Below are 9,312 nucleotides of genomic sequence, written 5' to 3' on the forward strand. Positions count from 1 at the left end.
TCCTCTCAGAGGAAAGTCTAAGTCAGCCCAGCATGGCTGTTAGGGTAGAATCTTTATCTCTCTGGCTTCATTTTTCCATGTGGGGGTGAGATTGGGGGTGGTGCCGAGTTAGGCCACAGAAACACTTGCGGCCTCTCTGTTGCCCACTCCTCGGAGGAATGTCTTATCTGATCTGTGAACGAGGCTCAGCTCCTTCTCCTCAGAGTGTTTTCTTGGCTGCTCTTTGCCTGGTAATTGGCTTGACACTATAGAGGGTAGTATATCAGGGGCTGATGGCAAAGCCTGTCTATTTCAAGAACCACTAGGGAGCCCATTTGTCTAAGGAATTAAAGCCACATTCTCCAGGTCCCTTTATCAGTGATAAACCCGATGTTTTCGAGCCGGCTGAGTGGCACGTTGCTTAAGAGTTCGCTTGGGAAGCCAGCTCTGAGCAGCAGGGCCCAGGTTCAGATCCCACATGAGGGCCAGTGATGCTGCGCCCTCTACAGCTAAGATGGCGAACAACAACTCGACCTGGAGCTGGGCTGCCGTGAGTCCCTGGCGACAGCATAGGCTGCAGCCCCTGCTGCAGTGGGCTGCTGTAAAGCTACCATCAGTGGCTGGCAGCCAGCGTGAGCGGCCAGCAGCCAGCATGAGCTACTGTGAGCCGCCGTGAGCGGCTGTCCAATGGCCGGCAAGCGACTGCCTCACCAGGGAAGAGCGCAATGATCACAATACCAACATGGGCCAGTGAAGCAACGTCTTCCACTACTAGGCTGAAGAACAAAAGGACAGCAACTTGTCTGTTCCCCTTCCCCGATTCCCCAACGCTGTTCCCCTCCCCTGATTCCCCAATAAAATCTTTTTAAAAAACCAAAAACCTGATATTTTCATCTCCAGTTGCCCAATTCCTGTGACCTATTTCTCAAACGACCCTGCACTTAGTGGGGTAAGAAAAGGGTACCAGGTTTTGCCTATTCTACAACAACTCGTGAAGAAGGAATGGAGCTACGTTCAGTGGGAGGTGGTAAGAGTTCCTGCCTGAATCTATTTCAGTCATTCAGGTTCAGACCAAAGGACTCTAAGAAAATTGACAGAGAACACAGCAGGGAACAATTGCTTCAGGCATCATGCACAGCCCAGGAGCAGTGGGAGAAAGCGGGGGCCGAGCAGCCACTGCTGGGAGATTTAGTGCCTCCTTCATGGAGGAAATTTAGAAGATTTTTAAAAAATTGACTTTTATGATTTTTAAATTCTCAAGAAGACATGATCACTGCAAATAAGTTACTAAAAGGTTTGGAGGAATTCCTGGCAGGATGGTGGCTGCTTTTCTGCTTCACAAAGGCACCAGCTGCTTCTCAGGCCTTCGGGGTGGCTGTGCCCAGGTATGACCAGCCAGGCACCCAGAGTGCACTTGGGGTGGTATGAAAGCTGCAGGTATGCAGAGGTGGGAGGGACGCTTAGGGGCACACCCTCACCCCATTATCCTTCGGGCTACCCCAGCCTCCAGCCCTTGCTGTGGAGTGAGGGGGACTCCCCTGGTGTAGGCCGAACCCTGGCCAGGGCCTTCCTCTCCCCCACCCCCGCATCCCCATGTAATCTGACCAAAACGGGCCCCTCAGTAGGTGGAGGGCAGAGAGAGACCGAAGAAAGAGTCAGCCCACTCCAGATAGGTAGGTGGCCGGTTTAATAAGCAACAGAATTTAGCTACGAGTCTTGTCTTATCTTGAGTAGCACAAAGATGAGATGTTTTTTGGCACCCACCTGCCACATCTCAAAAAACTTTATCTAGAGGTTTTAATTGGGTTCAGTCACGTACACAGGGGCCTTCACTGGGTCTAGTCACATAGCCAGTCTAAATAGTGTCATCACCACATTATTATCTCAAGGGTGTGTTCTTGGCAGCTTCTGGGAGTGGGGAAAGCAAGGGGAGCACATATTCCAAAGATAGGGAGTGGGTGGGGAGCCTCCAATTGCCCGGGGCCAGCTTGCAGATCGAACCAGAAGTTGCATCTTCTTTTATTTTTTGTCACGTCTTCTTTTTCTTTCTTTCTTTTTTTTAAGGAACAGTGTCTAATGTTCACCAAGTTAAATTTCTACAACTTTTGTCTCATCTTATTGATGACCTCTTCCATCACCTGGGTAGCTAGTATCTCCTACTTTGTCCTGAACATGTGACCCCTATCTGATGGGGAGCAGCCTGCCTTCTCCCCTGGGTGCCTTCTGTTTGGCCCTGCAGGGCTCAGCCAGTTTGGCAGAAAGTCCTCAAGTTTCCTTGGTGTGGAAGGCTAGTTTCTGGTGCTCATGCAAGTCCTCCCCTGTTTCTGATGGCCATTTTGGGGGTGTTCTATTGGGACAGGAGGGAGGGTAGGCCGAGCACAAGATTTGGAGAGCAGGGTCTATGCCACTATCCTGCCAGAAATTCCCAGGTAAGTTTCGCTCACTTATTCACAATTCTTATGTCTACTCGAACACTTGAAAACAAGAAAACTCAATTTTTTCCCACCCAACATTCTACATTCCACGCTTTTTGGATCATTCCCCCTGCCCCCCATCCCCAATTACCAGGATACTGTTTTCTAATGATTGAAGGCCTAAAGACAGGCTTCTGCCTGAAAATAGTGTCAGATGGAAGAGACACAGGCCTGGATAACCTCACCAGCTATTGCCTGGTGAGCACTACCTCATCTTTAAATGCAGCTGAAAGTCCCCCCTTGGTCCCCCTCCTCCTGGGCCCTCCCTTCTCTCCAGGCAGAAATAACCACGTGAGCCCCCACACTTCCCCGGCACTTACCCACTTCCCACCCGTGTGCTTTCAGGCATTCGTTGGGCACGTGTTCTACTTTGGCTCTATTGAGACTTTAAAAGGTTTCCTCCTCCCCTTTGATTTCTGATTGTGAAAACACTTAAAGAAATCATCTTCCATGCTTTTAACATTTAAAAATTATCATGGAGAGGCTGAAAACAGCTGGAGCCGTTCCCAGTTAATCAAGCCTCCCTGGGTGTTTGCGCACCAGAAGAGATAATGCAGGTGAAAGCACTTTGGCAGACAGGCAGGCCCAGACAGTGCTGCAGTGGGGTGTCATGGGGGGCCGGGAGGCCTTTTGAAACCATGTGTATGTCTGTGTGTTATTCAACACTCAAGGATCGGGAGCGCTGAGGCTCTGAGAAAGCTCACACAGGCCTGACCCTATCTCCACTTTAACTGACTAAACAGAACCTGTTCTGTATTTGGCAGGGCTTAATTTTGGCCAGACCACCAATGCCCTTGCAGAGTGGTCTTCAACCCTAAATGACCATCACTAGGAAAGTTCCTGGTGTTGGGGAATTCTGTCAGGGTTGGTTGTGGCTAAGGACTAGACTGTTCCCCTGTGTGTGTTGGGGGGAATGGTCCCTGAGGGGTCTGACAGTTCCACCAGCAGACAGGCTGCAAAGAGCTAGGTCCCTATAGAATACCTGAGCCTCAGAGATGGAGGAGGAAACCTAAAGCTGGGAGGAGGGAAACCTCTCCTCTCTTTGGGCTATTGGAGCAGGACTCCAAGTAGGGAGGATACTCAGCATTTAACATCCAGTGAATTTTAATGGAGCACCTACCATGTGCCAGGCACATTCTAAGCATTGGGATACAGTGGTAAGCAGAACAAAGTCCTTGCTCGCATGGGGCTTGCACTCTACTGAAGAGAGATGATAAACAAATAGGAGAGCAAAAATAAACGAATAAAACTGATTCAGATAGTGATAGATGATGCTATAAGGACCATAAAGCAAGCTGAGGTGACAGCGAGGGGCTGGGTGGCTATCGTAGAACTGTGCCTTGTGCCCATTTTGGAGGCCGAGGCTGTGGCCAAGGGCATGCTGATAACATGACTATGATATCAGAGTCCCCATATAGCTGGGCGTCCTGGCTGAGCCTAGCTGAGCTGTAGAATTGGTGGACTGGGGAGCTTGAGGGCTCTCTTTGTCTGAAACAATACACACAGCAGCATGGGCTTTTATGCCAAAGGAGGAGGCAGGATGATTTCTTGGATTCATTCACTTTTTTCATTCATTCTACAAAACTTCTTCAACAGCTACTATGTGCTAGGCACTAAACATACAATGGTGAATAAAGTGGACAAAAAAAAATCCCTGCCCTCAGAGAATTTACATTCGCGAGTATATGTGTGCATGCATGTGCACACACCCACAGAAGAGTATAGAGGAAAATCAGGGAGAGGGAGGAAGTGAGAAGAGAGGGAATGCAGTGTGGCCCGTGTCTCCTGGCCCTGGCTGAGGAACTGGTTTAGAATCTTGACGGAGACAGATGCAGGGCCAGCGACTGAAGGATGGAGGAAACTGAACACTCCGTTACCCCTCTGAGGTCCAGGCAACAGGACGCGGTGTGGAGCTGCAGAGGGGCCATTCTCCCTCTGCTCCTCCACCTCCAGGTCTCCAGAAACTTGGCAGCTTTCACAGCCTAAGGGTCCTGAGTGCCACCAGCAAAGACCAGCTGACCCAGCAGCATCAGGAGGAGCCTTCGTCACTGCACAGCTCCAGGCGCAGTGGCACTGCTGGGCCTGTCTTTGAGGAGGCATGTGGGTAGTGGCTGGCTGGGAAGCAGGCTCAGAAGGGAAGTTTGTCACTGGGTGCAGAGAGGTCCCCTTTGCAGAGAGGCTGAGGAAGGTGTGGCTAAGCCCTGGGGTCCTGCAGGTCAGAGCAAGGAGCTTTTGTGATGTGGGCATTAATGACAATGTGGCCTCGTTTGTACCCACAGGTTATTGAAGCCAGGGGCCTGGTGGACTGAGAGATGTGGGTGCCCCTTTAAACCAACTATCTGTAAACACTTGTTAATAGTAGATGGAGAAACAGATAATAAAATCTGTATATATATTCCTTTATATTAAACATGAGGGATTTATTGCATAACTTTGTTATATATACTTTTCTGAGCCATTCAGATGATTTATTGGGAGGCATATTAAGCTGTTTAAATATTACACAATAAAATACATCTCTCCTTCTGGGTCAGCAGTCTTCCCCTTGGGTGACTTCGTTTCATAATTTCAGCTGACTGCAGCTGCCGTCTTCAGGGAAGCATATCAGAGCTGTTGGCTGGTTTTAGAGTTGGTGCCATGCCCACGGCTGCACTTCCTGATTTCCATGTTGGTGGAAATAGTCACCATGGGGCTGATAAGCAGTATTTTGAAATTTGCACCCAAAAGCATTGCCCACTCTGGCAACAGTGGGGGTCATTCCCATCTTGCTCCTTACATAAGAAGTCACTTGTGGAACCTGAGCTAAACCTACACCACCTTCTTGATTAACGCCAAGGGTTGTCTCCAGGCAACTGCCATGCTAATTTCCTCTTAATCTGGCTCTACCAAGAGACATTTGGGCTATAGTCAGAAGGAGTTAGTGCTGGTTTAAGCTAGAGGTAAGTATAACCCTTCAAATTTAAAAGGGTGGGAAGGTAAAGCCTTATCATTAGATAATCAAGGGTACAGCCAGAGCCTTCAGAATGGTATAGAAAAGTTGATTCCTTTTTCAAATGAGGCCAACCCAGTGGGCACCCAAAAGCTCCCTCTCTGGTTTCTCCTTGTTCTCTTCCTCTCCCCATGCCCCTGCCCCCAACCAGTCCCTGGGTCATTTTATCCCTTTGCTTCCCTGTCCTAGGCGCCCAGAAATATGGCTCTGGTTTTTCTCTCAGTGAAAGTGGAGGTGAGGGAGGTTTCAGTTCCCTCTAAGGGAAACATTCACCAGTTCAACAGTTATTTCTCTTACTCAAATGGATCATTTCTTGCAGCATAACTTCACTGGATTATTCTGCTAACAAAGCATCTGTCCCTTCTCTTACCAAAGTATTTTCTTCTAGATCCTAGCTTGGGCTGGAGCCTAAAGATGGAGGAGGGACTGGGGCACTTCCTTGGAGAGTAGGAAGAGAACTTTCACCCCACCCCCACCCCGCCCTTGCTACATAAGGAAACACTGCTGAATGATTGCAAATGTCCTAACAGGTAACGAGCAGACCATTTGAAAGTGTTCAAATGGAGGATGGTTAATTACCTTTACAGTGAGAACCTGGCCAAAATGATCTCTCAACTCCATCTTAGAAGAATCTAGGGAAATTTTTCTTGGCTGCTTGTTCTCAAAGTAAACTTGACACTGTTGTGGGCATCTGCTGTTTCTGCCTCCCAACACCCTTTATCCCTTCTCTCTGGCCTGGATGGTTCTCATGGATCACATTAACATGTGATACAAAATTTTCACACTTCATGCCCACTCCCATGGGTCCATCCACATACCTTTTCTGCAGACATCTTTTTTCCTAATCTTCAAATATTTCTTCTTTTAGGTCCCTGACCAACCAGCCAAGCCATTTGCCATTAACCCTGAGTCCACAAACATTTTTACTTCAGATGACTTCTCTTAGTACACAAAGCAAGTGACCAGATATGCCACCTGAAGCTGTGCCCATGGGGGGGATCCTCTCTGTTCTTTCAGCTCCCCACCCCCAGTAGAGCTATGGTTTAATAGTAGCCTATTTGTGGTGACCCGCATATCAGCCATGAACAAAACTTGGTCTTTTTCTTCTTCCATATGCTGGTTATCAGTCCCCCACCCTTCACCCCAAGGTGGCTACAGTTGGGGAAATAAATGGGAGAAATTACAGACTGTCCTTCAGGTCTTTAAGGGTGGCACTGATCTCTGCCATTCCCTCAGGATGAGATATGGCTTTTGGTTGGCTGGGTTGGGAGGCAGTTTCAGAGCCTTCTGTTTCTCCTGCTTCCCTATGGTGGCCCTTACCCCACAGACCAAGGAACCAAGGCAAGGATTCTGTCAACTCTCAGCTATGTTTATTCCAATATTACAAGACTAGAAAAATGACGACCAGGTGGGTCTGTGGACCTAGAGGACTCACTGTCAAGCTGGTCATGGGCTAGGACTATGCTTATTACCTGTCCCCACTCTAACAAGGGGCCATGATGATGCTTCAGATCCCTGGGGTATCAGTGTCAGCTTGCAATTTGTGTCCAACAGTTCTCAAAGTGGGTAGTCCTCTTTCTCCAGGGTGTAAGTACTCAAGTAATCACCCAAGTCCTTCTTTTGGAAGGGCTGGTGAACCGTACCCTGTACATTCGCCAGGTGATGCAGGGCCCTTCTTTATTCAGTAGGTTTTAGAGCTTACCTTAGGCTGGAAATTGGCCAAGGGATTATGACATTTCACTGGGGTGGCAGATTTGTTTTTTAAAGGTAAGCAACGCTCTTTCTGGCTGCCCATCTATCTTGCCTCTAGGAACACTATGTCCTATTAATCATTTCCACGGCTCTCTGAGAGTCAGGACCTCTGACTGCTTCTCTGACCTTGCTGCTCATTATGAGAATTGTGGCCACTTTCTGACAGTTAGGTGCTGCCACCTGGCCTCTATTATTCTAGGCTCCTCTTATCCCCATTACTATTATCATCTCCCACCCTCAGCCCTGGCCGAAGGAGGATATAACCAACTATGAGTTCTCACTGATACTGGTGGTCCCTCCTTCTAGCACCTGCCATAGCAGTTTGGGCTTTTCTACTTCATTTAGTTAGGGACATTGCGATTTCCAGGCTTCTGGGAGCCATGCTAACACCTTCGCCTTGTCAGGGAGTGAAATCCTGTGTCACAGGAGACTGCTCCCATATGAATAAATTCTCTCTTATCAAACTTTATGTTCTGCAACCTTGGTCTTCAACCTTAGGATCCAGTCTCAGATCTACTTTCCTGACTCCTGCAAGACATGTTGGCAAGTTCTTGAGCTCTGTCAGGAGATAGTATAGGCTTATTCCTTCCTTAGCAGCAGGCCCAGCGCTTCCCTGACTTGGTTTAGTTGTGACTTTACTCTAGTTCTTTGTCGGGTGGCCAGGAGAGGGGTGCATACTGTCTTGCAAAGCAGAGGCCCCGGCATCATCTTCCAGGAAGAGGGAGCTTTAGCCCTTAACAAGGAGGAGGGGGCACTTCTGCAGGTGCAGAGCGCTCAGCGGAACCTGGAGATTCAAGCCTTTCCAATGCGTTGACCCGATGCTCCCACCCTGTCTCTGAGTCCTGATCCTTCTCTATCGGGGCATGACCTTGGCAGAGCAGACTTATCTTGGTTGAGAATTTGATCTTCTCTGGAACTCCATTACTTTTTTTCCCCCCCCTGGCTTCCGTTTTCATATTTTTACTGGGGGCCACAGAGAGGGCCTCCTTCCAGTCAATGGAGGTGCTCATGATTTCTTCAGCCATTCCAAGCTTGGGCTTTGGGGACCCTGGGGGTAGCTGGGCAGGTCGGGCAAGTTCTCATCATCTTGGAGGGGTGCTGAGCAGTGGTAGGGTGTGGTCTGGATGATTGTGATGGCTCACTTGGTGTAGGGGCTGAGTGGGGGCAGAATTATAGTGAGGCCCCCAGTGCTGAAGGACAAGACCAATACTGGCTCCTTGGCCCAGGCAGTCCTAGGTCCCCCTTGCGGCCATCTTTTCTCTGCTGCGGCCACTCCTTTCCTCTTACAGTTAAGCCCCAGGCCCAAGCCTCAGCTTTTTCTGCCTTCCAGCTGCAGAAAATGGAGCTCTCTCTTTACATGCTGCCCAGGAGACTTTCACATTTTGCCTTAAACTGATGATTAAGGACCCTCAAATGTTCATTGTCTTTCTTTAAACATTGATAGCCTCCACCTATGTGATTCCACAGTCCTTATATTCCTACTTCCCTCGAACCTCTCAAATGCCTGATAATTTGCCTCCACCAGTGCCTTCCCTTCCATCAGTCTCCCATCTCAGGACATCCCTGGTGAAAGTTTTAACAGTTGCACCACTTCAGCATGCCAGGAGTTGTTGGTGCTCCACCCGCCAGATCCAAACTCCTATTATTAGAGTTTGTTCCCATAAGTCACTCTAAGCCCCAACTGTCACAGGTCTGGGGCCCTGGAAACAGATTCTGTGGTGGAGATTTCCATCCTAGGAATTTATTGGGGAGTGATCTTGGAAATGATAATGGTATTGGAAAACAGGAAGAAGGTAAATGAAGCAGGACTGAGCAGAGGGAGAAGGTGAACTAGGAGGCATTTGTACCGGAGGCCTCAGCTGGCCCTACAGGGAGCTCTGCAGTGAGGTGGCCCTTTAGAGTTGTCTCAGATTTAGGCGAGAGGACTCAGCTTTTGTACCCTAGCACTGACAAGTTATTGGGAGGCCACATAACCTTGGGCAAGGCAGAGGATAGTGTTTGGATGGGAGTAAATGAAGCCTGAGAATTTACTAATATGAAACAATGCCTGGAGGAATCAGCTGTGAGCCCTCAACAGCCAATCCTCCCTACAGCTGGGGGGCATGAAAGCTGCGTTCC

The sequence above is a fragment of the Hipposideros armiger genome, unplaced genomic scaffold, assembly GCF_001890085.2.
Source record: "Hipposideros armiger isolate ML-2016 unplaced genomic scaffold, ASM189008v1 scaffold_40, whole genome shotgun sequence".
NCBI classification, from domain to species: Eukaryota; Metazoa; Chordata; class Mammalia; order Chiroptera; family Hipposideridae; genus Hipposideros; species Hipposideros armiger.